We start from the raw sequence: 6000 nt of genomic DNA, 5'->3' as shown, positions 1-6000 counted from the left end.
TACAGATTCAAATTACATGACATTTTGGGTATTTCTATAATCTTAAAGAATTTGATTTAATATTTTGTCATTTATGCATAGATATAATTATGGTTGATGAATTTATTTTATTGGGTTTATGCAAAATAAATCTAACAGACATGTCAGCATATATGCCTTTCCAAGACCACAACTTTATTAATATGGATTAGAGAAATGGAAACAATTATTGCCAATTCTTTTTTCAATTGCTAGCTCCACATTTGAGTACTAAATCAAATCTTTTCTGTCGGAAGAGCATATCATCCATTTAATTTGGTTCTCAACTTTAATTATGATGTAAAAGAATGTGAATTTCTCAGTTATAGTGTAATTAGATATTCTATAACCTAGATATGCTTACTGTACTGTTGAACATTACAAAAGTAGTACGAAATGAGATCAAGAGTAAATTTGAAGACCAAAGAAAACAATACAAAGAAAGAGAAGCCTAGAGATGTATCATGCCTTAGTCTTGGATTCCAAAATAAATGCACGAACTCTATTTTATATGCATATGTATTTTTTTACAATAATATCTCTCTATACCAAATAGAAAGAATGATAGGCTCCTAATTAGGACCTAATACATGTAAATTGAAATTTAGTTTTAGAAAATTGGGTAAGTAGTAAATTGCCATAAATCTACATGGTGCAAACCATAAATCTAGTCTTCTAGCTAAGTGTAATTAATTTTCTTCTTCCACCAAAAAATTTCTGCTTCTTTGTTTTTTTTTTAAACCGCGACAGCATGAGGAGATTTTATTGATTAAGAATAAAGTGCGCCTAATTAGGGGGACATAATGCACCTGATTTCATGTGATGAAAATTCCTATTATAAGGAAATCAAAAAAGAAAAAATTCAAACTGCAAGCATGATTCTGGAGTACAAGCTAAGAAAACAATTAAAGTTACATTAACTGATAAAGAAGGTTACAAGATTGATGATCAGTATTTTTCTAATTTCAGGAGGAGCATGTACTACCTATTTTCCTTATCTTGTTTTGCTGAAATATATAAAATAAAAATCAAAACCTACTTCTTAAGCTTCTCAATTTCATCGTCTTCATCATCTTGGCGAGTTTCATGGAACATGGTAATGTAACTTTCCGTTTTGCTATTGATATCGGGATCGCCTAACCAAGAAATGTTGTCTTCATGGCTCCTTCTCGGTATCCAAACATCAGTTGGACTTCCTTCTTTATGCAATTGCCTGTCCTTTCTTGGAGACCTCTTGATCAGCTTCAACATACGTAACAGAGAGAAGAATATGTGAGAGCAGGACTTCACCTGCCTGTGTTCTTCAGCACTCATGATATGATTAATTAATTAATATATTGCTCTTTATAATTAGTTCATTTGGGAGAACACATTGCTAATCAACTAAGAAAGCTGTTTTAAGTAGTGTAAATGGTGGTGTTGGGATCCAACTAAATATGACCTCTATTGTTTCCTTCAATGGTTAAGAATAATCTTGAGGTGGAAACAATTTTCCCTCAAAATAGAAAGATATCATTTGTATTATTTTATAAATATGTAATTTTCATATAGTTGACCTAAAAAGCTACGGTGGTGGAGTGCTCAAGTTGTATTTGTGTCTTTAATTTCCTTGATGTATATACAACTAAGTATGAATTTTAACACCTTTTGATTTCTTATTTTCTATATATTTATCGAATTTTTTTGGCCACAATCCTGGATTATTTTCTATATTCAATAGCGAATTTTGATTGCTGGTAAACTTTTCAATTTTCTTCTCCTTACCGTCATTAATAAGCCATAGGTATAAACAGCCCTTCTGTCTCACTCTTCTCTCCTACAAAAATGGCAATCTAAAGCTTTTGTTTATTAAATTAATTATAATTAATTGATTCTAATTTGCATCTTGATCTCCTTTCGAAAGTTCTTGTTCTGATTTCTGTCAAGTTCCATAAACGTCTCGGTCAATGGATTCTTTAGCTTTCGTCTCAGTATCTTGATGTTTCAAAATGTCCACAGAATCTGTTGGTTCATCCTTCTTTAACTAATGTGTTGTATATTTCAACTCAATCTATAAGTTATTTCAATCAGAATTGACCTCAATCAGTAAGCTGTAAGAAAGAACTATAACTGCCATGTAAATATAAATATGAATACAAACCCTTGTCAAATACATTATCGTAAGTGTGTCATAGATTATTTGATAAATGTATTTACATAATTCGTGAATTAAAAACCATTAAAACTCCATGATTAAGTAACAATATTGGTTTAATATATGTATATATATAGAGAGAGAAAGAGAGAGATTTGTCAAATTCATTATCATAAATGTGTCATAGGGTATTGACAAAAAGTATGTACATAATTCGATCGTGAATTATTAACCATCAAAATTCCATGATTAATAAACAATATTGGTTTATAATATTCATGAACTTCATTTACGATATTAAAAAAAAAAAAAAAAACTTAATTGTTGAAAGATATTAAAAAAATAAACAATTTTTTTTTCTTTTTCTGTTTTCTGATGGAATCAGCTACAACTTTGTTGATTTTACTTAAATTTGATGTGTTACTGTAATTAGAAAAGTTTAGGGTTTTAGGGTACATACGAGTCTATAGCAGCGGAATAAATTATTTGTTATTCCTAAAACCCTATTCCAAGATCAAAGGTCAATTTTGATTATGTTAAGAGTTAGGAATTTTAAAACCATACCTGTGCTAGAATGTGAATCCAAGCTTTTGGGGCGTGTTTGATATTTGGAACAAAGTCTCCACCATCTCCCCAAGTATAGAGCAGTTGCTACTTGTACACACGGAGGCAACCAAGGGCAACGTTTGATATTGTGAAACCAAAGGAATTAATCCTAAGTGCTAGCAAAGGAAAGTATTAAGAGGAGAGAGTAAGATTGAATTCGGCTATGACCTTAAGAGAAAGAGGTAATTAATTTTCTATGTCTGTAGAGTTGCTTGTGTTCGATGACTAGCCCAGGTGAAACAGAGTTTCAATACTCCCTCTATCACCTGTTCAATTTCAGACCACAATTCTAATTCCTTTTATTATGAGTTAACGAACTGGGTTTTAGTAAAACAATAAGCCACTTCATGGGCTTCTCTTTTAGGGCTGTCCACAAGGCTTTAATATCACTTAAGAATAAGTCTTGATCTATCCTAAACAGTTAAACCCACAACACAGAGATCAAAATTACCATTTAAGTGTATAAATATAGTATTATTTAAAAAAAAAACACAACGTACCTTAGTTATGTTAGGATTACCAAGATTCCTAATCTAACAACGACTAGAGTCCTGATGTTATTAAGACTCTCAAGTGTATTAATGATGTTAGTACACTTTTGAAAGCCTTGATTATATCTTGACTGTTCATAAACAATGGTGATTCACTCAATAATTATAAAACCCAAAGTTTATTAAGACTTCGGTAATTCAACCTCTTAATTAATGTGTGTGACTTTTAGGTTCTTTGTCATATTAATAATGAAGAAAATTTTGATTAATTTACATTTAATCATCTCTCTATTTATAAACATAAACATGTCAACGATATAGTTATCATGTAATCAAATCTTTTCATTATTCAATATCTTATCAAAGTAGAAACACAAAAATATTGTTTAATTTAGAACATTCTTTGATTTAAGAGTGTAAAAATTGGATGATTGAATCGATTTAAAGGATTTGTTAACCTTACCAAATTTCTAGTTTGAAGAAAATTCCGAACCAAAACTATACTAATTTTATATAAAAATCGGCTGATAACCACATCGATTTTACCAAAAAACTGAACCAAATTTTCAGTACCCAATTTCTGCATGTATGATACAGAACCTAAAATGTGATACAAAAAGGAAACATATATTGTATTGGGATGCAGAATACTAGGGGAGACTTACCAAGAATGGAGATTGTCGTATGATATCAGCTAAAATTACAATTGAAAGAGACTGTTGGATGTCGTCAGACGTCGACTGAAGAGTAGAAAAATAAAAAAATGGAATCAGAAAAGTTGAAGCCTAGTTCAACTGAAAAAGATAAGAATCAAATTATTGAAATCATTGTAGGCGTTATCAAAAGAGATATAGAGAAATTCACAAGTTTAATGCCTCCCCCGCAAAAATAGCTTCTTCTTTAATACTATTTGTCTTTCTGTATTGTGATTTAATAAATAAATTATTGACATAAAATGAATTTTTTATTGTTTATTTAATTTGAAAAATAGTTCTGTTCGGGTATCGATTTTCAAATTTGAATACATCAAACACTAAATTAAAATTTTAGTTCTTATAAATTCTACCCAGTAACTGAATTGATTTTATGGTTACCCAATTTTTTAGATCGGTTTATGGTTTTAATACTAGTTTGGTTTGGTTTTCAGATTATTTTTAACACCCTTACCTTGATTTATTGAGTATTTGATTTTCAAAACAACAATCTAACATAATTGAATTAAGTTAAAACTCAATCCCTATATGGTCATAGAATTTTGTAGTAGTTGCCATTACCAAATAATGCCTATGACTGTAGTATTAAATCTGGGTAATTAATCCTACATTTGGCATCAAAACAATGCATATAAGGATATAGGATGTATTTGGTGAAATTGGAATCAATCTCAAATTAAAATTGGATTAAGTTTGCATTAGAGTTTCTAAGCCTATTTGGGGATTTTGATTCAACTGATGTAAAATCAATTCTAAAGTGAAATTGGACATCACTGTGTCCTTGAGATCATTCGGAGACCTCTTTGGTTCTTTCTTCAAGCTCAATCAAACTTTTAATTGCTTCCAACAATAGTGATTCTTTTCTTGAGTCGTGATATTACAGAAAAATTCTAGCCGTTGGAATCGATTACAACGCGTTCCATTGTTGATTGTCAATTAAATCGTCTCTTTGAAACTTTTCGATGACTGTGATTGGATGAATCAACATCGGGTTATGCATTTTCGAATTCTAGGGTTCTTGGTTATTCACAAGTCAAAATTAGGTTGGAAAAACCCATTAACCCGACCCACCTCAATACTTTGAAATTGTTGTGATTGAGTTTATGATGCTTGGAAGTGTGTTTTAACATATGCTTTTTTTATTTTTAACAAAAAGGGGAAGAGAGAGATAATACAAAGGAGACTATGTCAAAATTTTTTTTTTTCAAATTTCTCTCACATGAAGTTGCTTTAAACTCCAAAACTTGGTAATGATTTTTATAAGTGCTAAAGCAAAGGTAGTTATTAGGCTTTTAGAAAAGGGGAGAACTTTAAGACAATGCATTTTTCAATATGTTTAAAATTTTGATACTAACTTAGTTTGTGTCATCAATCAAAAAAGAAAAATTGTTAGATCTCTAGATATTTTGATGATGATAAAAACATAAATTAAAATTTCTAACATTTCCTAAGAATGTGTTTAAAACATTACAAATTGCATAAAGTGTAAACAATACAGGAATTGACATAAGAATGATAGGTAGGCAAGGACAAATAATCACTACCAGGCAAAAATTGACTTGATAATCAATTCGGTCATCAATTGTTCCATTGATTGTCTTTGGAATTCTAGATAAATTCCAATTGACAAGGAATCGTTCCACTTAGTAATGTTCAATATGTTTTCAAGTACCACTTGTTCGATACTATTTCCAAGCAAATAATGAAGAAGGATACTCAATGTTGTGCCCACTTAGATAGAGTCGACGTAGTCAAAGTTAAGAGAATTAAAGTCAATTTCTGTATCAACTATTCAAGGAAGCATACTACCCATTCCTAGCACAAAATTCAGCTAGTATGATGATCACTCCTCAACTCGCTACTCTTCTCATTCATGCTTATGTGATTTTGAAGATTGAAGAGAGGAATAACTAGTACTTGAAAGCATACCAAACACTACTAAGTGGCGCAAGCATTTAAAGTCCAACCTGTTCCATCACAATTTCAAGAGCAAAATATCTTTTTTGAAAGTCAATGGCTAATTTTTTAAATCCAACGG

The sequence above is a fragment of the Mangifera indica genome, unplaced genomic scaffold, assembly GCF_011075055.1.
Source record: "Mangifera indica cultivar Alphonso unplaced genomic scaffold, CATAS_Mindica_2.1 Un_0001, whole genome shotgun sequence".
Lineage (NCBI taxonomy): Eukaryota > Viridiplantae > Streptophyta > Magnoliopsida > Sapindales > Anacardiaceae > Mangifera > Mangifera indica.
This window is presented reverse-complemented; position numbering follows the sequence as displayed.